This window comes from Thermobia domestica, chromosome 2, assembly GCF_964235325.1.
Source record: "Thermobia domestica chromosome 2, izTheDome1.hap1.1, whole genome shotgun sequence".
In the NCBI taxonomy this organism is placed as follows: Eukaryota; Metazoa; Arthropoda; class Insecta; order Zygentoma; family Lepismatidae; genus Thermobia; species Thermobia domestica.
Genome location: NC_137455.1, coordinates 157363626 through 157391170, shown reverse-complemented (window position 1 = coordinate 157391170; position 27545 = coordinate 157363626). Strand labels below are relative to the sequence as shown.

Genomic DNA, 27545 nt, shown 5'->3' with positions numbered 1-27545 from the left:
AAACATATACTATACTATGTCTAACTGCAATTCACTCAGAAATCGGGAACATTTGTGATTGTGGATAACGGACATTTTGAGTACAGAAAATGTAATATTTTAAATTATTGGTGTAAAGGAGCTCATATGGTTCGGATTCCATGTTCAGCAGTATATTTACATCGCTTTCAGCATCGATACTAGAAAAAGACACTAAATTACAAAATAGCCAAATAGTACTCGCTTTATTTCTGAATATTTGAAACACATGTAGGTAAAAGCTATCTTTTATAAGTAGAATAGAGACACCTACTTCCGCGCACTAAATACTTACAAGAAATGTATCAATATAACTGTCGTGTTCTCAAACGCTTTTAACTGTAATTTTCAAGTTTCAAGAAATTCCTTAAGGTTAATGAGATTGTTCCATCATTATGTTAACAAAACTGTATTAGTCTTCTCATTAATTGATGTTAGTGCACCGTATTTAAATTACGCTGGTTAAAATTTACGATTATGCAACTTCATTCAGCGTATATAAAATATGAAAACAAAATGATACAGCGATGCAAGATATTTGAGTGGTATAAATTAAACAAAACAAAATCTTTACATTGGTAATAAGACTTTGCAGTTACGCACCATTCTTCAAGATCAACTAAATCTGAAATCACCGTGAAACTAAAAAAGTACGTTAAACAGGGTTTTTTGTCATATATATATATATATATATATATATATATATATATATATATATATATATATATATATAAGGGCGATCAACTGGAACCAATTCGCTCCATGTATTATTGGTATAGTGTGTAGGAGGATATTGTTTGTTTAATAGTGTGTAATGGCTAATGTCCCTGCGTGTTGGGTGTAGGAATGTTGTTGATTCGCGTTTCCGTTTTGCAGGTGTAACGACTGAAAAATGGCGTTCAAGATCCCCAATCCATCCAAACAGGACCAGCGTGTCGTCATCCAGTTTCTGAGTGCTGAAGGTTGTCAACCAGCTGAAGTGTTCCGGCGTATGAAAGACGTGTATGGTGATTCATGCGTCTCCAAAACAACAGTGGTGGACTGGGCCAGAATGGTTCGGAAGGGGCGTGGACAAACCACTGATTGTCCCCGTCGTGGTCAAGCCCATGTTGTTGCCACAGAAAACACGCGTGAAAATGTGAATGCGGCTATAGCTGCGGATAGTCGCATTAGTATTCAATCCATAGCGAACGGGTTAAACATGAGTTATGGTACTGCTAAGAAAACTGTGAAAGATCTGGGGTATCATAAAGTGTGCACGCAGTGGATCCACAGGGTTTTGACGGAAAACCAAAAGTTGGAGTGTATGAGTTGCGCCATTGAACATTTGGCACGTTACCATTTGGAAGGTAACGACTTCTTGCTGCGCATTGTTGATGAGGATAAAACTTGGTGCCATCAGTTTGAACAGAGTTCAAAGTCTTCAAATATGCAATGGAAACACCGCTCATCTCCACGTCAGAAAAAGTTCAAGACGCAACCGTCTGCGGGTAAAGTTACGGTGTTTGTGTTCTTTGATTGCCATGGACCATTATTGCTCGACTTCAAGGAACCAGGATAGTCCATCAACGCCGCAAGCTACTGTCAGACCATGTCACATTTACAGAGAGCCACGAAAAACAAAAGTCCTGGTCTATTGACTGCTGGAGTCATTGTATTTCATGACAACGCGCGTCCACACTTTGCAAACCCAGTGCTAGATTTGTTTCAACGATTCAAGTGGGAAATATTGCGACACCCGCTCTAGAGCCCTGACCTTTCACCTTGTGACTTTCACATCTTTGGGCCTCTAAAGAAGCCATTGAAAGGTCAGAGATTTCAGTCTGACGCTGAGGTTCAGGACGCTGTGCGTGATTGGTTTGATAGTCAGCCGCACAAATTTTACATGGACGGCATTTGTAAGTTAGTAACAGAGCGGGACAAGTGTTTCAACGCTCTTGGTGACTTCTTCTGAACAATATTTTTCTGCACTCTAACCATAGACGCCTCTAGATAGTGTACACGTTTCCGTTCGAAATAAAATTTATTTCATGATTTACGGCCGCTGAAAGGGTTTCAGTTGATAGCCCCTTATATAATGAGAAGTAAAAAAATGTATACACCATTGAAGGTAAAAGATGGTATTCTATATGTATTGGTAGTATACTAAATAGAGGAAGGTCTATATCTATTCACTAATATGAAATTCTGATCTTGTATCATAAGAATTTTGGAACAGTTGAGTTGACATTGGAGTGAATTCAGATAAATTCACACATTACAAGATTTTCATGAAAATTAACAAGGAAACACTGCCAAAAATATTGTTAGAATGGTTTTGTTAAAGAATTATATTAAGAACAGAAATGTACCTAATACTTAATTATTATTGTCGACAGATATTCAAACTTAATCATTATTATATTAATAACAGCTATATTTTTAGTGTTACATTTGACTGTAAATTAACAACGATATGATAACATGTTTGGTATTGGTTTCTTTCAATTTTACTTTAAACCTAGTATTACGCTGTGTTCTAATTTAACAATAACAGCGTATTCATGGTTCATATACCCCTTTTTACAAAAAAGATACACTTAAGAATGTTAAAATACATAAAATATATTTCTGTGGTTAGAGTGGATTAATCGTATTTACATTAATTTCAAAGGAGAAAAAATAATTTCAGTTCACGAACAATTCAATGCAATAGCGTGTTGTGGAATAGATTAAATTCATGATCCGATAGTGTACTGTACATCAAAGCAGGACATTGACAATGATGTTTGAATTTTAGTGAAAAAGAAATGAACACTTGTAGTGAGTGACTACCTGATGAAATTTAAAATATGAATAAGTTATAGCTAAGAGAACGAGTCTGAGTAATCAAAAAGTGAATGATAATAAAAACATAATTGAAGGAATAAAACCATTTCAGAAATGTCAAAACGTCGAGGAAACCCATATACAAGAAATTATCGAAACAGGTGGCTCAGAAATGGATCGGTTTCCTCTGATGTGAAATAAACCTAGTTTTATCTTATCGCAACTTGCTTTCTATACTCTGGAATACATACTCTTCCCAGATTCTCTCCCGTCTCCTTTTATTATCTTCATTTTATTAATTTCTCCATTATCATTCACTCGTCTTTATCATACTTTCCTTGTTTTCTCTAAGGTACAGAGAACTATATTCTTTAACTCTTTGCCTTCCAAAGCATGGTATATACATTGAGAGTCTTATAGAGCAGAAAGGGTAAGAAATATAAAAAAAAAAAAAAAACGTTCTTTTAAAATCTCGCAGGGAATCTCGAGCATGTCTCTCTATTCAATCGAGAAGATAAAAATATACGATTTCTAGCTTTGACACTGACTGTGAGTACGATAGTGCAAAAAATTTTAACAAGTAGTAACAATTTTTTTCTAATGAATTCATTAATGTAACAATAGATTCCATAATCGACTTTATTGAAGCTGGAAATGATAGAAATTTAGTACCACTTTGGGTTCTAGTGTTCATTATCATATATCGTAAAGGAAATAAGAGGCGACAAACTTTTGTTTATATGAATCTACATGATTCCAATAATACACTTTATCTTAGCTCTCCTTCTGTTACTAAAACGGAAAGTAGTGAAACTAGTACAACTTCCTCTTTCAATATCGATTTCTATACAGTAATAACTGGAAGAGATAAAGAAAACATTTTATTTTATATTTATTCAGGACAGACTCACGCCTAGAAATTTTTGTTCGGAGGGGTCCAATATGTCTATGTAGTATTAAATGGGTATTATTCACCACCCGAAAAGATAATAAGTAATTGTGAAATATTTCCACTTATATTTTCGAAAGAAAAAAAAAACAACTACTGTAGATTGCTTTTATAAGAGAAAGAGTACAGATGAAGTGTAAGATGAAATTTTCATGCTACATCAATCATTTTTCTGTTAAACGAACATAGTTTTATTGAGAAAGTGTACAAATGTATGCTTGAGTTAGGAACTTTTGGAGGGGTCTGCACCTGGTGGACCCCCCTTGGGTGTGAAGCTGATTCAGCATGCGAAGAATATGTTACATCTTTGATCGTCTCCTGACCTGAGAATATAGATCAAGTACCTTTAGGTTTCAGTATGGAATTTTCAGAGCTTGGAAGTCTACCACAGTTTGACACTGTAAAACGCAAGTTATTTGTTCTTCTTATAATTGCTGCAAGGAGAAGCTCACTAACCTTGAATCGGATCAGAGATTTTAAGCACTGTAGATGAGCAGTCTACCTCTAAATTTCTATTATGTGTCAATCATCTACCTTAATAATTTTTAGGGGTCCGCAGTGGTTCAGTAGTGGATCGTTCACCTCTGGTGTGTTGGGTCTCTGGTTCGATCACAGCTTTCGCCAGATAAACTTTATGGTGGACATACACTCTGTGTGGGGGGGGGTTCTCGGATTTCTTCCATTTCCTTCCATTTTTTTTATTCCACTATTTCATTTATTTCTCATCCGTCTCCTTTAGTCTTCATGGCATAACCGTTGGAAGTAAAACTGAAACGTTTCATTTCATGTTTAATAATCTTTGCTTTAACACCACTTATCTAACTGAAATAATCTTCCCCCACTTAATAGACATGTGTAATATATCATCATGATCATAGGTAGTTTGCCATTATTGGCAGGTTACTTGCCGAAACTGAGAATCCTCCATGCCTTACGGTCTTCCGCTAATCTCTCCGTCCTCACGTACGATTTTCCTGTTGTGATATTGTTTGTTAATTGTAGTCTCCTTCGCCCCCTCCTACTAGCACGTTTTTATATCTTTTCTTTCCTGCTACCATACCCTCTATCACATCTGCCATGATAAATTTCTTCTTCGTCAATGTGCCATTCTGTTCGTCTTCCGTTTCTTAGTAATGTCTAAAATTGTTCTTTTCTCCCACACTATTTCCAGCACCCTCTTACTCGTTTCCAGCTCCACCCAAATAATTCTCTCCATTCTTTTAAACATCCATATTTTGAAAGCTTCCAGTCCTTTTTAATCATTTTTGTATAATGTCCATGTTTCTGCTGCATTACTTCACACGAAGCATTTTATGAATATTTTTCTCAACTCTTTATTCAAAGTCCCACAAAACAGACTTTTCTTCCTCCAAGAGGCTGCTTTCACCATACCTATCCTTGCTTTCATTTTACGCTTGCACTTCATATTGTTACTAATAATACTACTGAGGTATTGAAACCTTGTCACCTGTTCTGTTTCCTCCTCTCCTATACTTGACACCAAACTCTATAATCCGTTCCAATCCAATCACTATGGCTTTTATCTTTTTCACATTTACGTTTATCCTATATTCTTCAGAGCCCTTTCTCAAGTTATCTCACATCTTATTGACTTTCTTTTTAGATTCGGATCAGAGATTTTAAGCACCACATCATCTAGAAAGCACATACACCTAATCATTATATATATATTCCCGAATTTTAGAATAAAGTAAAACATTCTTCCTCATCAAAGGTATGGTGACTACACTATATTTACTTAAGATGTCTGTAAACTGGTGGAAATCAAATTAAAAGTAGTTGTTAGTCTATTTTTTCTTCAAAGAAGAACCGAAAAGAAAAAGAAACGAAAACTAAATCAGCAGAACCCTACAAACGTTATGAATTCTATCCCTTTCTTAATTTTGGAATTTATGCAAACGCATTTTTTGTATTACACAAAAAATCATTGTACTTGTAGAAATAATTTTAAACCATAACTGGAAATCTCAGGATAGGAATGTTCTTTATGAGCATAGACTGAATGACACCATAGAATCTTAGAAGTAAATTATACACCATTCGAATATCTGTGTCACCATTCGAATAAAAAGCAATTAACAAAAGATAAATCTGCTAGTTAACAGGTATTTTTCTACGTAAACACAGCAGCGCACAGATAAATAACGATTTCTTCCAGAGAAATAGATATTCAATTATTTTTTAAGAACATTGTTTGATTTGAGTTTAGCGTTCGTTTCAGCAGCGAGAATATGTAAGATATGGAGAAGCTACAGCTTAATGAAGGATGCGAACCACGTGAGAGAGAAACAATTATTCCTGGGAACAAAATGAAATGAAATGAAATCTTTCAGCTTTACGTCCCACGCATATGCCGGCTAGGATAAAGGAGACGGTGACGATAAGAAATGGATGCAATGATGGAATAAATAAGTTGAGAAAGAAACGGGAGAACCCCGAGAAAACCCACGGACACAAAGTGCACTTGGTGTGAGCTGAGATCGAACCAGGAACTCCACGCATCAAAGGTGAACGCTCTACCACTGAACCACAGCACTCGCTTTTGGGAACAGAAGTGAAACATTTTTGCGGCATACAAAATCTTTTCCAAAATTATGTTTTCAAGAACGACCTATAAGGATTTACCATCAAGAATGTTATTTTATTCAAGATGTAATGTAATAACTGATGTAAGTCTTATATTTAGACAATACTATAGTTAAACACAAATTAAAATTAGGAGTTAATGATATTTTTATGCTATTATATCTTATTAACCATAGTATAACGTATACTGTCAAATGGCTAGTATCATAACAAAGAGCTTAATGAGATATATATCGGTATGAGTTTCACTTCACTATGTGGCATGGTCCTGATACAGCATTAATGTTTAGATTTACAAAGATTTTTTTCAATAATCTCGAAAACTATGTATGAGATTTTAACACGCATCAATATATATATTTAGTTCAATAAGATATAATTCGTATGTATATCTCTCTCTCTCTTTCTATATATATAATTTTTGGATCTTTTCTTTTTCATTAAACTCTAATATTATTATAGAATTTTGTGTTTCGTTTAAAAAATATACTACTTGAAAAACCCTAACTCAGGACTCATCTTAAAATTGATTTAGAAAAACTGAATCTAGATTTCGTAGATTTGCCGCCTGTTAGGTTTTCCAGAAGTTAAAGCTCTTCTCAGCTAACTTAAAGTCAGAGAAGATATTTCCGCTACACACACACACACACACACACACACACATATATATATATATATATATATATATATATATATATATATATATATATATATATATATATATATATATATATATATATATATATATATATATATATATATATATATACAACATATATATCGGGTGTTTCAAAACAACACCGACAACGTTTGGAAGGTGATTCCTGACACCAAGACTTAAAGTATTCCTGACATAAGACTTAAAGTATAGACCAACCTGGATGCACAAATGCTTCCTTTCGCAGTTATAGGCTGATGAAAACATGAAAAAATGAACTTTAAAGGTTCATAGCTCCAAAACTATGGTACCTACCGCAGTCAGATCAAGACTTTATTAGGAACTAATATATGCGCTGTTCAAAAATATATGTTTCGGAATCCTAAGGTACTTACGCAAAAATTTTTATAGAGCGAAAAGCTGAGTAACAAATTATATGCCCATAACTGCTGTTTTCATTTCCAAAGTATAAACATTTTTAAGCAAATGACTAAGAACCAGGTCGGTTCACACTGTTCAAAACATAATAGCTTTTTTTTTTTTATAAATATACTTCTGTGTGCGGCAGTCGAATTGAAATTTGATTTTGAGTGCTGCTCTCGGTCCATGAATTCGCATACAGTGAATTTCCTAAATCTCTGAAAATGAGAATTCAGTTGGGTTAAAATGCTGTTCTTACTGAGACAAGAGCATTATGTAATGTTACAATATTCACACACACTGAAATCAAATTTCTCAATTACGAGGCTTGGTAATGGCATGCTAATTGGTTCATGCCTAGCGTGAATTCACTTTCCGTGTAGTATAATGAGTTTATTTATTACGTAAACATGTCGCTAGGATGTGCATTTGAACCTAAATCAACTGGTTTCCGTCACATTGCTGCTTATATTAGCTGTACATTTTCTTTGCATCATCAGTTCTCCAACACAGCCACAGAGAACCGCGGCGCCTAAACAACTTTTAGCCGTGTAAGGTGTGATCAGATCACGCTAAGATTTCCGATGCTCTTATTTGTGAATTCGTCGACAGAAATGCTATACTTCTTGATTCTTGTTTCTCAAACAGGTTTTTTCTTACAACCAATCCCACACAAACGATAAATATTACCTTGGTGAGGAAAACAATAAAGGCCGACCAGAATAAAATAAGATCCTGAGAAGACAGAAACTTCAATCACATTATGGAAGATACATAACTTGACTCAAAAAATGCAAAATAAAATAGTATAGGAAAGCCTGCTTGGGGAAGAAGCAGCTCCATCTCCGAATTTCCACGGACTCATATGAAAAGAGTTCATCTACAATAACGGTGTATACAACATAGTAGAGAAGCTCTATTGTAACGCATGATAGGCTAGGAACTTCATTTTCTGAAAGATCACCAATAGTACTGAAAGAAAAGGTATCATCATACAATGTAAAAATATAGTATATACATGTTCCTCCAGATATCAACACTAGAGAAAGTCCATTCTCTCAAAAAATATCAAACGTGAGAGACTAAGCTCACGGTTCTGAACTGATAATCCAAATACTTGTCACAAGATGCAACTATTGGAAACCCACACCAGCCATACTTCCGTGTCATAAAAGAATATCTACTTACAAAACATGTAAGAAGAAACTTGAACTATACAGCCACACGAATACATTTTTAGAAATTATAGCTTCTTCATTTGCTTACATGTTCATGCACGATCCTGAGAAATTTAGCAAACATGTTAATTATGACATAACTGTATCACTTCAGGCATAAAATAGAAAAGTTAAGAACTACATACGAACTTAGCTTCCAATTCATCCTAGTATCGCCATAGTATCACAAGCATACTACGGTTGTGGTGACAGCACAAATGGTAGCATCATATTTATGACCGAAATAATGCATGAATCAGATGTTTTCAGCGTCTCGTGGAGAACAGACAGCGAAGACACATGGCTATTATAACTAGCGCAGAACTTAACATTAGCTAAACGACTATCTAAGCAATTGGAGACTTTATGAGGACCAAAGAACAAACGAAGACTGCGAAAGTCCAGATAACGTCGAGCATAGAAATCAGCGGCACGAAGTCAAAACTATATAAAGATTAATGAAAAAGATAAAAAATAGTACATAAGCACAACACGATACACCAATAAATGTAACAACAATGAATAGACACTCCACTATCAAATAACAAGCAACAACAGTAGGGAATAAAGAAGTAAATAACAGAGGCGCTCTAACTTCAAATAGTTGGAAGCCATCAAAGAAGAAGCCACCTATACGATCATGAAGAACTTATCGTCAATTTTTACTCTATCAACATCATAAAATCGCCAGCAACATTTTAGATAGGTCAAATAAACCACATCGGAGGAACCTAACTTCCACAAAATTAAACGCACTGGTTTCCACAAAAATGACATAAACTGAACACTTCTCTCTTTCACACACATATCACTAGACAAACAAACAGCACTAAGTCAAAACTTACAGCCTCAATTCTAACACGCCTATATAAGTGAAGTGACAAACAGAAACATAAAATACATTCTAACTTTTAAACAACCTTTTTTTTGTTTAGATAGTACCATCAAAGGTTTTTTTCCTACCAAGCATAATGGACTACTAGAGTAGTCCTTCCAGCAGATATTAGATATGAACAAGTTAAAAGAGTGAAGGAAGCAAATGATAGAACTCTTGGTTGCCTCGCAACACCTCTCTTTTGACTATCATTTGACATAATGACAGGCCACATCTACAATCACTGGACAGAAAATCATATTGCTAAAGGTTCTTTTATAGGGTTAAGAATGGTAAACTACATGTTAATAATAAGGACCAGGTTGTTTGTCTACCTGCAAGACAGTTTACGAGTGCGATATTTACAATAAAGATAGATTGCATTCCAACACTCCTTATCGGTTAAGAAGAGAGATCTACTGCTTAATTCAAACCACTATTTATATTTCTATCTGAGGTAAGGCTCTTTCCCCACACAGCGTAGAATTTGGCAAGACGAATATGGAGAGCACGCTTTATCACATAGTATATTCGGTCTTGGGTAATATTTGTTTTCTATTTCCATTTCCACATCTCTATTTTCGCAATATCATATTTCATTTATTATTTTCCAACCTAAAAGGACGGATATTCTGACATCATTTTGAGTTTATATTATGTGTCATCTGGAGCTACTGTAGTCTATCACGTTTACCATGCAATTGACAGGTGTCGTGAACTTCTTTCTACATTATTACTGAACTTGCACAGTACACATACCTCTGCGTTAAATATCATATTCTAACAACTATACGTAAGAAATTGTAAAACCTTGACTTTAAAGAAATATTCGAATCGATGAAAGAGGATTAACATTTATTTGATTTTTTTTAAATACAGTATCTTTCAAATATAGGTTGGTGGCTAGAGGTTTTTTTAAAAAAAATATATTACCTACTAAGAAAACACGTGAATCTTATGGAAATGTGCTAATTTCTTTGCGTTTATATGTCTAGAATTGTTAGGAGTAGTTTATTTTTTATTTATTTTTTAGTTCGACTTTGCACACGATTATACAACAAGACTAGGAAGTGGACGATGATGAGATGAATGATAACGGTGCAACAAAGTAAATGAGAGGAAACGGTAGAACCCCGAGTAAACCTATACACACCGTGTCCGTGCACCTCCAAACTCACTTTGGTGCGGGTTGGGTTCGAATCAGGAACCTCACGTACCAGAGGTGAATATTCTACCACGGCCTCAGCAAGAGTTTATAACTGACCATTTTTTGCTATTATACTTTTTAGACTACCAAACTATGCTACATGGATGTCTTATAAAATGCCTAGTATATCTGTCCATCCCTCTGTCGACAGATAAAATTATAAGTGTAAAAACGGTAAAAGATACCAAGAAATGGTTTGTAATCGATTTAGTATTCTGGAAATAGGTTCCATCTCCTCCGTTATAATTTTCTATTCAAAACGGAAGTAATAGAAATCAACCGATTCCGGTTTCAATGTTGGTGACAGAATAAACTATAATAGCTAGCGAGAAGTGGTTTATTGAAGCTGATTCAGCTGTTTCAAGAAAATATATCATCTTCACCCATATATCACTTTCTAAAAACGAAAGTTGTGGAACTTAAGTGCTAATTCATGTTTCAATATGGATTTCCGTTGAAGAAAAACAGTAAAGTATAACGAAAAATGACTCCTTGACATCGATTTAGCGTCCACAAAATATATTACATCAAATCATTGGCCCTCTATTCAATCTGGAAGTGGTAGAAATTAATAATTTCAAGTTTCAATATTGATCAGCATAGATAGAAAATGGTAATAGATAGCGAGAAGTAGTATTTTGGAATGGATTCAGTGTCTGAAGATAAGACACAATCTTCACTACTCAAACGTAAACTTTAGAAATGTGTTATTATTCTCGGTTTTTTTATTCATATGCATAGTGCAAAAACAATAAGGGATATCGAGAAGATACAAATAATAAATCCATCTCCTTTGTTGATGTTTTATTTAAACCAGAATTGGTAGAAATAAATCATTTCTATTTTTAACGTTGATTGCTACAGAATGAAAACGGTAATTGATAGCGACAAGCAGTTTTTTTTTAATCAATCGAGTGGCGCAAGAAGAAAACTTTCATTTTGACCGTTATCTCTCTATATTTACCGCAAGTGATGATAATCTACGTTTGCCTGGTTTGAACACAGACAGAGCAAAATGGTAGTATATAGAGATTTTTTCTTTTTGGCGATAGGAGTTAATATTGTAAGAATAGTTTTTATCTTTGAATTCATTTCTCTGTTTGAACGAGAATTGATGAAAATATTCTACTGCTACTAGCTCCATTTTCAATTTCGATCATTATAGAACAAAAATGTCTAACTGTAGTAAGTAATGGTATACAAGATTTATCTTCATATTTATTCTTCTGTTTAAACCGGAAGTTCTGAATATTACGATTTCCGGTTTCAAAGCTGATCCGCACAGCTGAAAATGGTAATGGATAGCGAGAAGCAAGTATCTGATATGAATTCAGTACCATAAGAATAGGCACTACCTCCGATTTTACTCCAGAAATAGTAAAAATATGCTTAACTTTCGGTTCTAATATTGATCCCCATAGAGCGAAAATGGTAATATGAGGCGAGAAAGGGTTTTTGTTTTATCTGGATTCAGTATCCGCGAGGAATAGATTTTTTTAATTCTTCTACTGAAACCAGAAATACTAAGACACAGTAGAAATTTCAGTTTTGAATACATATGGCGGGTGGGTGTGTAAAGTGCCTTAAGTATAAAAAAAAGTGCTTTTCAGAGATCGCATTTGAAAGCTCAGATTTTAAATTCAAAAGTCCGGTTTTCGACATAAATCCAAAAAACAGTCTTATTAGCATGAAGAGCTACAACAGCTAATAATTTTCCCTAAACCAGATTTTGGACTTATGTCTGAACCCTGAAATGCGACTTCTCCAAAACGCTAATTTTTGACTTAATGCACTTTACACACCCACCCGCCATATATTCCTATAAATCATCATAAAGTAATATTTATAAGAGACAGCGTGAAAAATTCAACGTGAGACGTCCTTTTTCTCACACTTTCCCCCCTATTGTACCAGAAGTTCTACTTTTTACGATTTCCGGTCTCAGTATTCAATTCGCATAGATTGAAAGTTTACTGTAGTTTCGTAAATGTAACACGAAACTCATTTTTTTTTCTTTCTGTGGAAATATCTTGAAAATTAGGCAGGAAGTTCAAACAAAAGATTTATTTGCCTTGGTTATAGTTGCTGGGAAACTACAAGCAATTCTTAAGTTCAAAGAATCAGTTAGTTAACTTTGGCGTTCCGTATTCAATGAAAATTACCTCTTTCTGTATAATAATAATAATAATAATAATGATAATAACAATAATAATAATAATAATAATAATAATAATAATAATAATAATAATAATAATAATAATAGAAATAAACTTAATTTTAATTTTCAAAAATATATTTACTGTAAAATATATTCCATTTCTTTTTACTATACTCTAGAACATTATGATGGAAGAAATGCCTTTCAACATTCATACTTACACACACACACATACACACAGTATATATATATATATATATATATATATATATATATATATATATATATAGTTCTTGAGCATTTGCGTGTATTTCGAATTCTCTGCCTGGTTTCATCTAGTGTGATATTAATTTAAAATTAATGAAGGAACTGAGAATAGAAAAAAATTGAGAGAAAAAATACATGCACACAAAACATCTTCCATCTTTATATTTAAAAATTTTTCCATCAGATATTTCTATTTTGTTCCTTTTTTCTTTCTTTTGGTTTCATATAATACAACTTCTTTTTTAAAACATTTTTTTTTTATAAAATGTTTTTCGTTCTCCGTTCCAAAAAGCAAGAAACCAGAAAGAAGAGAAGAAAAAAATAAATATAACTTTCTGTATGAAAGTAGTAAGTAAAAGTTTTGAAATGCTGGTGGAAAACTTTTCGCTCAAGTCTATATTTTTTTTTTCATTCCTATCTTAGTGTTGTATGAGCCTCTTTGTAGATTTGTTTTACTTTTTTCTTATGCAATTTCCTTTTTCCTCTCTCCTTTTCAACCCTCGTTTCCTAAGGAATGAACAAGAGAGAGACAGAGAGAGAGAGAGAGAGAGAGAAAAGAAAACAAAAGAAGAAGACGGAATACAAGACACAAAAATTGGCTTCCTGCCTACTCGTCCTGTGCTCTGATTCAGAAACTGATCTACACACAAAAATATAGAGGATTCTGCTTCTTTTTTATTAACTGTATCATTGTACTAAAAGCAGCTAACTTTTAACACTCTTTGGTGTCTGAATAGCTATTTCGTACCTATTAAGTTGTCGGGGATTTACGATTCTACTGATGACGGGTGCACAAATCATGACTCAAGATCAACCTACACAATATAGTGCGTTTCCCACCTAACTATTTCGCTTCCAATATAGCTAGATTACAATACCATGCCTCGGGTGCTTGTTCTAAATAATGCATTGCATGCACACTGACCCTTGTTGCTTATGATATACCCAAACGCCGAGTTCTGCTGATACAAATACAATTTGATATACATTGTAGGTCTACATAATTTGACTTCAAATTATCTAGGCGCCATGGTGACCTGCCACCAGGATTTTTCGAGACGCACACACACACGTACATTATATATATATATATATATATATATATATATATATATATATATATATATATATATATATATATATATATATATATATATATATATATATATATATAAGGTGTTACAAAAACACCAAATATATATCAAACTCAAGGGGAAGGCAATGGAATTTCTTGCACTCGTAAATAACTCCCATTCTCAAAGTAAAACAATATAGGTTTGTTGCGTTCTTTTTAACGTTCTCATTTTTATGGAGACTCAAATTATCACTAAACTTTATGGACATCCCGTAGTGGTGGAGTTCACCTTGTTTGTTTAAAATAGATTGTTTTTAAAGTGTTGTCTTTAGGGTTTCTGTGAGTGTCTACAGTATTGGTCAAAGCTTTTGAGACAGCGTACTCTGTAATTGCCCATATATAAAGGTAAACAAGAAATTTCAGTCTGTGGAGATATGTGTTTAATTGGCGCTCACACCGTGAGTTGAATGCGAATGGAGAAAAGACTAAGGCCTGTTGTTGGTGTGGATATATCCAACATACTACCTGCTTGTGGCAGTTCAGTTACACCGTGAACTTGGGTAAGGAACAGAGTGAACATAGAACCCCCACAGAGAGTCATAAGGGCGTGTATGCTGTACGTGTTCAGACTTTGGTCAAACACCGCTGTAGCGAGGCAGACGATATGCCAGGGTGTCGAGACTACGTAGACAGTACAGTGGTCCCGGTGGTTTAATATATTTAATTACGTTGGCGAAACACTCAAAGACACACAAGTGTCGGAAGACCAAAACATGTACAAAGTGAAGATCTCCAGGTAGCAATTGAGGCGAACGGTGGCCAGACATGTGAAGAATTGGGGCTACAATTTAGTGTGAGTGGAAAAACCATTCGGCAGCACCTCCATAAACTTGGGAACAACAACAAGTTTGGACCATGTTTCCCACATGATTTGACTCCGGTCTAGAAGGCAATACGAGCAGACACCTTTGTTTCTTTGCTATCTCGTCATGGGAAGGAGCCATTTCTGGACAGGATGTTGACATGTGATGAAAAGTGGTCTTGTAAGAAGCTCCACGGCGCCGTCAACATTGGTTAGCATCCGATGAACCTGTTCCAAAACATATGAAACCAACACTGCATCAGAAGAAAGTCCTATGTGTTTGGTGGACTGCTCGTGGTATCGTGCATCAGGAACTGCTACCAGCTGGTCAGAGCATCAATGGAACTCTGTACTATCAGCCGTTGAGCCGTGTTCAAGAAAATCTCAAAACTTGTCAATAAATTGGTTGTCTGAGTTTATTTTGTTACAAAATTTCCAGCTGGGAATGGCAATGTAATCCAGTAAGGGACTCTGTTCCCGCTGTCTTTGTAATTTCTTTCTTTGTTTCAGACGTCGTGATATACATACTAGGGATGGTATCGAGACGAGACGAGACGAGACTTTGTACAGTCTCGGTCTCGTCTCGGTTTTAAAATAGCTGTCTCGGTCTCGGTCTCGTCTCGAGTCAAAAATCGCCGTCTCGGTCTCGTCTCGGTCAACAAATGCTTGTCTCGATCTCGGTCTCGGTCTCGAGAGCCAAATCTCGGTCTCGTCTCGGTCTCGTCTCGAAAGTCTCGAAATAAATAGGTGAAATTAAAATTGTAAAAGTATTATTATTGTAAAGTTTGTCGTTTCTGCTTCTTATTTTTGGCCTTATTCTTGACTTAGAATTATAGTATGTTGTACTTCTTGTATCTAATTTGCTAGTGCTGATGCCTTCCATGCGTGTGTTCTAGTTTCAATCATCAGTGGGTATATCATATTTGGGATAAAATTCTAATAGTAACCCATATTTCACTTTCAGCAAAAGACTTTCTTATATGGCCTCAGTACTGCCTATACAATTAAACTCTATTAAATTAACTTCAGTAGTTTATTTCCTTCCTTAGAATAAGAATTGATCAATACATTCTAACGGATAACGCAACACATAGCAGCATGAATGCACTTAATCGTACCGAAATTGAAATTTTACATTTTCTCATTTATTATCCAATACATTCTGTTTTGACTGTCATTTTAAAAACATAATATAACGTTCATTATCTGAACAAGTAGGGTAAATTATTACTACAATATATTTTGTTTAAAATTGATCAAATGCTTTATTACCGTTTCACATCTACGTGTTTAATTGACACCTTATAACACGAAATTCCTTAACTTTGTGGTGGGAGCTACGACACTCATCTTTGCTATGTGTGGCCCCGGGTTGCATCACGAAACAAGTTAGATTTAAAGTCAGATGTTTCGCATAGTTCGCGTCTAAATTTAAGTACATTCTGTTTCTTATACAAGTTCCTAAAGTTGTAATGCATTACATACGCATACGTATATCCACTGCCGTAACATAGAATAAGCTTATTCCTGAGCTCTTAGCGGTGCATGTGATCTTTATTCGAGAAAACCAATCGTGCATTCATTACGTTGAAATTTTATATTGATTGAAAATTACCTGCGAAACATGAACATACATATTATATAAGTATATAGGTAATTCGAGCTAGCTGTATCTATTTTCTCTCTCTTGCCAAAACAAGTGATTCTTAATATTCTAGTTTTCTTTTGTATTCATTTTCGTAGTTTTGCAGCAACATGAAGTATTAAATAGTCAAAAATATTTTTTTTTCGCTGTATGACTTTCGTTAAATTTTGGATCCAATTTTACCCTAACTTATCTAGTAAATTTACACACTATGTTCTTTCTAGTGGTGTAATAATGTAAGTCTAAAGCCATCTTACTACTTTGTAACTACTTAGTATAGTTTGAAAAACAGTATTATAGATCTTAGTTAAGGAACCGGTTTTTCGCTTCTCCTGTAAAATTACGAAATTATGACTTGGTTTAGTTTACCTCTGAGATCTCGATATAAAATCATCACTATCATCATAATCAAGCATTATCAATCCACTGCTGGATGAAGTCTCCCCAAGTATTCTCTACAACTATCTATCTTGGGTAATTCTTTTCCAGGTTACTCCCCAGTGGTTCCTGATTTTGTTACGTGGTATCCAATCTAAATTTTTTCGTCTATCGATCATAATTTCGTCTTGCAATATGTCCATTACATTTTTCGGTCTATTTTAAACATTATTTCATTAGTACCAGTCATTAGTTGCCAAATAATTCATTTCTATATATTTGGGCTACAAATATTTCATATCCTCTACTTTTGGAGCACAGACACGATCCTTTTTGATCTTCGGATCTGGCAACACTGACTCAATTATTTAAATCAACACAATGTAAGAACCCCCATTTGCTGTAATGGCTAGTACGCTTGAGTTTGGTTCGCATGGTCCCGAGTTCGATTCCCGGTGGCGGTAATGTTCAACGACCGAAGTTTGTCGGATTCCACTATGATTAGTAACTCCACGTCTCCTTTAGCCGCCTTAGCATAATCGTGAGACGTTAAACTAAAACAAAACAAACCAAAAATCAACACAATGTGTATTACTAACTGTAAGTCTTTGAATAATTTCATATAGCCCAATGGTATGGATCGAGTTTGAGGTAGTCGGTGGTCAAACTATAACAAATGAAATGCGGTTAGGGTGTAATTAAAATTTTAATAAAGCAGTGTTTTAATCTAAAAAAACACACCAGGCTTAAGGCTTAGGGAGAACAACTAGTGCTACTGAAAAGTAATCAATTGCATTTAATTTCAAATACAATTTGCTTTTACATGTATTGCTGGAACGAAAACTTTGACATTAACATTATAAGTAGCCCAAAGACTATGAAAAACATCGTGTTTTAAAAACATTCTTGCACCATAAAACAAATTACGAGTAATTTTAAAACATTTTGCACTTTAGCTACGTTATTTGCACTATATTTATAATAATATTTAGCAATTTATTTAAGTTCGCAACACTGCTTAAAATAATGTAACTGAGACTTGTAATTAAAACTACTGAACACTAATGTTATAATGTTCCTGCCATTTGAGTTATTAGAGATCTCCAAAATGTTGATGTTAGTGATATGTATTGTCCTTTGTTACACTGAATAATGTATGTGGTATTATGGTTTTATTTAATATCTAAATTAGAAATATGTAGAGCTCTTTCGTGGCTAAGCAGTTAGCCTATATAGTTTAGATTCCCGGCGGGAGCTCATGTGGTTTGGATTCAAAGTTAATCAGTAGGTTCAGTCTCATATAACCTCGCTGCTGAAAGAGGCGTTAAACTCAATTAAAAAATTAAATGATTTTTTTTAGTTTTACGTCCCACGGTTATGCCGGTTAGGCTAAAGGAGACTGTGATGATGAGAGATGAATGAAATGGTGGAATGAAGAAAGTGGGAGGAAACGGGAGAACCCCGAGAAAACCCACGCACTAAACTAAATTAACTGAACAGAAATATGTAGTATCAAACGTAGTGCAATTTGAGAATTTAAAACTTTATGTTGCGTTGGCAATATTACTTGTTTATCTAGTGGTATTGCAGAGTATCTAGAAGAATTTCCCCTTCCACATTTCACACAGCATGTTAAAAAAATTCAGCATTTTTAATATATATGACTATTATATATAACTTGATGAAATACCCATTTTTCGCATGGGACCAGTATTTGGAAGTCAAGGCCTATGGGAGTATCACTATCTCAGCAACCGCGAAAACTATGTATTTGACACTAATATCGGTCATTTTGCATTATTTTTACATGAATCGGTACCCCATCCCCAGCAGGTGAACCCCAGCCCGCATGCACTGGTAACTGAATTTCAAAGTCATCGCTAATGGAAGTGACACCATTGATCTCAGCGACCGCAAAAACTATACATTTGATACTAATATCGGCCATTTTGGATTACTTTTACATGTCTCGGTATCCCTCCTGTGAATTCCGGCCCGCAGCTGAATGGGGGTGAATTTGGAGGTTAATGCGATCGGAGTTTCATCATTGATCTCAGAAAACGCGAAAACTATTTGACACTAATATCGGTCATTTTCTATTATTTTTACGTCTCGGTACTCCCCTCCCCCGCAAGTGAACCACGACCCGCATGCACTGGTAGCTAGCTGACTTTGAAAGTCATCGCTAATGGAAGTATCATCATTGATCTCAGCGACTGCGATAACTATGTATTCGACACTAATATCGGTAATTTTCTACTACTTTTACATGTCCCGGTAAACGCCCCTCTTGATTCAAAAAAAAAAAAAAAAAAAAGAAAAGAAAAAAAAGAAAAGAAAAAAAAAGAAAAAAGAAAAGAAACGCTTCTTCTTGGTCTGAGGCCTGGGACATGATACTTGTCACCCAAATTTCCTAACTCTTGGACTCTCGTCTGGTCCCCAGGCCGCACACAGGCAATCAGAAAGACAGGCACGCAGACACACAGACAAACAAACTCTTTCTTTTACTTATATTAGATATGATATACGGCGAGGATCCAAGGGGAGTGTTAAAGGGGTTATACCTCCCCTTGACGCTCAGCTATATACTGTATAAAATGGGCTTCAATCCTACTTCTTTCTTCACACTGGATAAAATGTCAAACTATGGTTAGCCCCTCCCTCGATCATATCCTGGATCCGCTGGTCTATATATATATATATATATATATATATATATATATATATATGTGTGTGTGTGTGTGTGTGTGTGTATTGAGAGAGAGACAGAGATGACTATACACATCAGCAGTGGATTTTGTTTCGGGAGAGGCTTCAGAACGAGTAAGAAATATTTGTGTTGTTCGTGCAATTCGAAAAAAATGATCACAATTCTATTTCAGGAGGGGCTTCAGTCCGATAGCCATCCCCTAAATACGCCACTCAACATTAGTCAACTGTTCCCATATTACCTAATACAGCAACGAAAGAAATTTTGAGTAAAGGTCAATCTTAATAGTTGTCTATATCAATATTCGAGACGAGACCGAGACTTTCGAGACTGACCTAAGTCTCGTCTCGGTCTCGTCTCGATTTATAGAGCACCGTCTCGGTCTCGGTAAATAAAAGGCCGTCTCGGTCTCGGTACCATCCCTAGTACATACATGTTTGTATATCTATCTATCTATCTATCTATCTATCTATCTATCTATCTATCTATCTATATATATATATATATATATATATATAGATAGATAGATAGATAGATAGATAGATAGATAGATAGATAGATGAAAATATGTACTCACAAAGGCTACTGTGTAGAATGTGTGGTGCAGAATGGTTTCTATTTAGTAGCACCACCTGAAGTTAAAGTGAAGCTCTTGGTTATGCACGTTTGTGTAAAAGGCAAGTTTATTTGTCACTCTATGCACATTTTGCCTCAAAAGGAGGTTAATTATTGTCAACTCTTGTTTCATAAGAGAGAGAGAGAAAAGATATTGTTTTATCAAATTAGCACAATTTGAATCTAAGTAGGAGTAATAAATGTTGTCGCAAAGTTTATGCAAATCCTCCCGCAGAATTGCTCAAACATTTCCCAAAACCTACTTTCTTTTTACCTACAGATGGTGTACCCACCTGTTAATCCCTTGCGTAACCGTTTCCATGTCTTCCTAAACTCGATGTTTATAGTTAGGATTAACTGAAGATAGTTGAGGAAATGTCGCTGGTTCCAAACTGACACATTTTTTTTTTCATTTTATTTTACATGCATAGCAAATAAACATTTACATATGAGTAACCACACTTACACATCAATGAGGACTAAGTAAAGCATTCATATTCACCCAAAAGCATGTAAAGTGTACTTAGAGCATTCAAAAGATACTAATGGGCTTATGAAGTATGCTGAACTCCTGAATTCTTTTTTATCAGAGTAGAAAAAATAGTTCAATGCAGATATGAATAAACCGTAATGTTTTAACAACGAATTAAATTATTATTTATTGACACATATTTTTAGGGTGGTCCAAAAGTACGGACACACCTTTGCATTGATGAAGTATAACATTCTAGTTTATGGTTGTACTTGCTTCGACTGTTGCAAGTTTAAGGTCATTAAGAACAAATAAGAATAAAAGACAAAAATACATTAAGAACAAATAATAAAGAAAATAAGTTTATCTCATGGATAACAATAAGAAATGACATAAAATGCAATGCGCTGATTAGCACGGAACTGTATACCTACATTTGAGCCACCCTGTATAAAGTACTTGTTGGGTTTTCCAGCTTTGTACATCATACCTATAATTGTGCTTCCTTTCACTGATAAATTTCGTTCGAAAATAGAGAAAGAAGAATGAAGTATTTATCTGTTATACAAAGCAAATATAATATATGAAGCATGGGTTAGAGATACTCAAAAAATAGTGAAAGTGACAGCCACCTAGTAGTACTATGCTTTAAACTTCGATAATAATAATGTAATACTCAAAGATATTTAATTTATTATTATTATTATTATTATTATTATTATTATTATTATTATTATTATTATTATTATTATTATTATTATTATTAATAATAATAATAATAATAATAATAATAATAGTATTGGGGAAATGAGGGAAGTGAGGATAAGGAATCTGGGGAACTGAGATCAATATTAGTATGCATCACGAGAGTTAGGAACAAGGAATATTCACTCACCATATTAGTTAATGTGGTTTTGGAATCCTAATAAAATACAGTCCACATGTCTTCTACATCCTCGATACTGAATATCCGAGATGTTAACTCTAAACATACACTCGACAGAAAGTTAATTTCGAATATTATTACTTCTTACTATAGTAACATAATGAAACTATCTTTGAGTTTTACGTCCCACGGTTATGCCGGTTAGGCTAAAGGAGACTGTGATTATGAGTAATGAATGAAATGGTGGAATGAAGAAAGTGGGAGGAAACGGGAGAACCCGAGAAAACCCACGCTCGTGGTGCATGTCCACCACAAAGTTCACTTGGCGGGGGCTGGGATCCAACCCGGGACCCTAAGCACCAGAGGTGAACGCTCTATCACTGAGCCATCGCGGCCCCGGATAATGAATCTAATATCATGTAATTATGATAGAATCGGTTATGTATAGAGTCAGAGAATAAGATAAATTTTATAGTTCATCTAGAATTATAAAATTTAAATTATCTTTCTTTTGTACGTAATCGCTCAAAATTATTTTCACAATTTGTTACAGAAATATAGTTTAATAATTATGTTAGTTCCAAGGCAAAGACAATGAAGAACAATAAGTAACAATGAAACGGTTTAAATTACATTAAAGCTAATAGACATATATTAGTGGCATTGGTTTTGGTGAAATAACAATCTTCTTAATTTCGCTTAGCAAATATGGCTACTATTCAGATAACACAGTGCTTCTGCACGCTACACATAAAAATGGTAAAACAAATAAAATTAATATGATGTTTCTCTGCATGGTTCAAAGTAAATATTGGTCATTATTGTTACAATGCGTACCTAGTCTACAGATCTAGTCTTTGCATTTGTATTTTAACAAACAAACCAAGTCATATCAAACATTTGCTTAGTTCTGTGCAAGGAAATTTTCGATTTATTCCGAAGTGGGTAAGAGGAATTTTGGTGCACTGCACAACGTTCACATACCATTTCAACATTTCCTACGAATACATAACAATTTAAGAAGAAGTTTCCAGTATAGCTTTGAAAAAACATTTGAAATATTTATTTTATTCAGAACATTTTTTTAGCATAAACGTAAATAAAAAAATAACATAAAAAGTTATAGTTACTAAGATAAAGAGCAGATATGAGAATTTTTGAATAGAATTGTTATTATTTTACTTTTTTACTACTACAATTCCTACAAACTAAGCAGGTAACACAGCTGGTTCTGTGATAGATCGATCACCGCTGGCATGAAAGGTTCTGGTTCGATCCCAGACAATGCGAGTGTGTGGTAGACAACATCGTATCCATGGATTTTCTGGAGTATTTCCCGTTTCATCTCACATCCATATACTACCAATCATCTCATACCTTGTTTCATTTCATTTTCAAAATTCTATCCATTTTGTCGACATGTTGTATAGCTACCGTATCTGTTGTTCCGGGAGAAATCATTTGTGGTTGCTAAAAGCTCTAAATCTTTATCGGGGGCACAGGGTAATTCAATGTTAGACTGCTCACCTCCTCTGAAGCGGTGGTTTCTTACTTGATGGCAGGATATTCAAGTTTGTGGTTAATAAATAACATCATATTTGTGTGTTTTCTGCGGTTTCCCTTTTCCTCCAATATTCTCATTTCATTTCGTTATTCAACTGCCTCCTTAAACCTAAAGGCCACAACGCTAAAACGTAAAACTGTATACTTTTTTCTTTTTTATAAATCTTTTATCAAATCCAAATGAAAATATGATATAAGCATTACATTACTAATACTTATATAAGCAGATTAAGTGTGTAATAGTATAGGATTGTGATATAAGTAGATTAATCATGAATGAACGATCTATGTAATTATGATATGTTTCCATTCACTTTTCTTTAATTTGGTCGTACTCGGCAAGCTTATGATAATGAAGTCGTCTCGTACGAGTTACTGAGTGAACTAGTAAAGCGAATAGAGCATGTGACACACGTTACACATAATTGAAGCTTGGGATGACCACATCTTCTGTATCAATGTCATTCATTCTACAACAGACAGACGATGGTTGTTAGTACTCAGCCCGGAAAACCCATAAATGTTCCGAAACGGCTTCCAGGGTAGACGGGGCAGAGGTAGAGCTTCACTTTCGTTCGCATAGTTGTTCCGTTGTAATCGTCATTAAAGCAAGCACGCACCACTAAGCATTAAACTCTGATACTTTCTTGTTCACCACTGCCTCATTACGCCCTTTTCCTCTTTTCTGCGTAACTCATTCTACTCCTTTTTTTGCCTTGGAAAATACTCTATCCGCAACTATATATATATATATCGTATTTCATTGGGGACATATTATGTTTGATGCCGACAGATGCGGACAGTTTATAAAGCATTTTTATTCTGATCTATATGCAATATATATCTATATCTATATCTATATCTATATCTATATCTATCTATCTATATCTATATCTATCTATCTATCTATCTATCTATCTATCTATCTATATATATATATATATATATATATATATATATATATATGTATGTATGTATGTATAAAGTCACTAACTATTAGTAGCTGAATACTAAAATATCTTCCTTGATCAAATATTATGGTCTAGTTAGAACTGTCTTTTTATGTCCTCATGTCGTCTATAGAAACTGTCTAAAAACTAATTAAGTCCACTAGAAGCAATCTAATTATCATCAGAAATTAAATTGTTTTTCTGAGTTCCTTTGTACTGCCCAGGCTATATAACTAGAGTATATTAAAATTTTGTTTCTTTATTTATTTTTTCTAAATCGTAAAGGAATATATATAAGGTGTTTCAATTCAACACCGACAACGTTTTGGAAGTGATTCGTGACACCAAGATAAGACAAAAAGTATAAACCAACTTGAGTGCAAAAATCTGTCATTTCGGAATTATAGGCTGCCGAAAACATGAAAAAACTCCCTTTATAAAAATTCTTTGAGTCCGTACCACAGGATTCTGAAACATGTACTTTTGAATAGCGCACATATTAGGTCCTAAGTGAAGTATTGACGCTGTACTACTGCAGGTCCCTGAACCTTTAAAGTTAATTTTTTCATGTTTTTGGCGGCCTATAACTCCGAAATGACGGATTTCTGCATCCAAGTTGGTCTATACTTTTTTGTCTTATCTTGGTGTTAGGAATCACTTCCGAAAAGTTGTCGATGTTGCTTTGAAAAACTATATATATATATATATATATATATATATATATATATATATATATATATATATATATATATATATATATATATATATATATATATATATATATATATATATATATAAAATATCGCACAAAATCGAAGAAATGTATTTAATCAGGACAAAACTTGACAGGAGTAGATCTTGACAATGTTACCACCATGAAATATTATGTTGGTGATACTTCTTTTGTTTGGTTTGATTTAGTTTAATGTCACACGGTTATGCCTGCTAAGCTAAAGGAGTCGTGGACCTACTGATTATAGTAGAATCAGAACCACTTTGTTCGTTCAACTACACCACCACTGAGAATGGAGCCCGGGACCACACTAACCGACGTGGTGATATGTTGATGCATATGAAATATAAAATTATGGTTTTAAGTTGTGGCTTGGACTTAATAAATTGTCAACCATAAAAGAGATCTCTAAAATATATTTGGTACTTGAAACCTGTTTAACTTTAATTTATAGCATAAAAAATAAATTACGACTGTTGATGCTATAAGCGTGTTATCAAAATTAATATTCTCTCATAGTAATAGCCTTCATCATAACCTATTTAATAACCCAAACATTGAGATTGGAGTAGTACTTAAGAGTAAACATCCACTCAAAAAATACGTGGGTCTACACAGCGCTAAACACTTCCTATAAAATCAAAAATAATTTTCACACATTCTTTAACATGTAATAATTTTAGAAAAGGTACATAAACTCATATCTCTTGATTCAACATCTCATATAGCTAGATACAATGTATCTTGATGCAGCCAATGACAGTCGACCAGGTATAAATTTACACTACATCTCTTTACAGCACTACATCTACGTAGGTATTTACATTACACTCGTCATAATTAGCTTCTGGTAATACTAGTTACATAATTTCCATATTTATAGGCTTCGACTATTCTCACTGTATATTCATTCATCAGGACATAAGTAATGCCTAGAGAATTAATGATCTCTTGCTTTTCATAAGTTTAGATACGATCCAGAATTGAAAATAACCATACACATTTATTTTCTGTTTAATCATACCTCAAATTGGGTTATGTTTGATTTAGTTTCAACAAAAGAGAACTATAAAAGCAAAATAAAAGCAAAAGTTAAAACAATAATAAAATTCTAATCTTCCTTCAATTTTATTATTTCACTTCTTTCATCTATCTGTTAATTTCTTTAAAGTTCCATTATATTTTGTCCTTTTCGACACTAGTCTTTCCTAATTCACATATCCTATTTTGTCAATTATTTATAATGATGATGCACCTTCACTACCATGTCTTCTTCAATAATAGCTATTCTTTTCAGTTCATTTGAAGTGATAATGCAGTTACTTCTCTTAGGCCATGTTTGTATAATTGAAAATATACTTATATTAAAAGTCTACAAAGAAAGGCATGAAACGTTTACTAGATTAATAAGGATAACGAACGAACTATATGAGCAATGGAACCTGAACGTTCAATACCGCAGTGACAAAAGCTTTCCGTTGACTTCTGTAGTGAACTGGCTCCAATTTCTATTTTGTATGTCTACCTCGGCGAGATATATCTTAATATTGTTCTTCTATCTACATCTAGCTCTTCTTAATGGCTTCTTTCCAATTTGGTTTGCAGATAAAACTTTGAAAAGGTTTAAAAAGAGGAGAAAGAAATCGCTGCAGTTAGTGCATCCTTCTACGAAGATCACCACTTCAACATGTAAGAGTTATTCATCCCATATTACGTACATCTTTTCCAGATTACAAGAGAGAATCTAACAAAAAGTCGGTGTTAATTGTTTGCAAAGACCAACTAAAAGAAGATGACCACCTTATACACCTAATACTTTTAAATCCTATAATCAGTAGTGGTCATAAAATAGGGATGTTACCATATTATCCGGGCACTTCACAAGATTGAACTCATAAATAATATTCATCCTAAGCAAACCCAGCTCTCTCTTCCCTCATACACAATTTTTCAGTTGTTATAATACAGTACTATCATCGTCACAAGTGTTCTGCTATATTTATAGAACACTTTTGGAAAACTAAGAATCTTCTTAGTACCACTGTCCTTAGCTAACCTCTTTCTTCACCCACATTTTTCATTTTGATTATTCCACCATCAGTCTTCTGCCATAGTTTGGTAAGTCACCTGCCGCAAACTAAGAAGCTATTCCATTTATTACCGTCCTTAGCTAATCTCTTTCCTAGCGTTCTATTTTGTTTTTGATAATATCATCTTCTTTGTAGGTACTGTGCCATCACTAGAAAAGTACCTGACGCACACTAAGAAGCTTCTTTTCAGCAAGGTCTTGAACTAATTTCTTTGCTATCTCTCATGTCTCATGCAGATAATATCATCATTATCATAGGTACTCTGCCACTACTAGTAGGTCACTTGCCCCAAACGGAGCTGTATTTATCTTAAGGTAGTGATTTTTTTTGTTTTATTACTGTTCGTCAATTATACATTCTTTCGACTTTTTCCTCTTTTCCTG

At 34.2% G+C, this 27545-nt stretch overlaps 1 protein-coding gene across 2 annotated transcripts in view; it reads right to left on the bottom strand.

Moving 5' to 3' along the window:
- Positions 1-27545, bottom strand: part of dpr21 (defective proboscis extension response 21) — a 113599-nt gene that overhangs the window by 58393 nt on the left and 27661 nt on the right. The window lies entirely within an intron of this gene.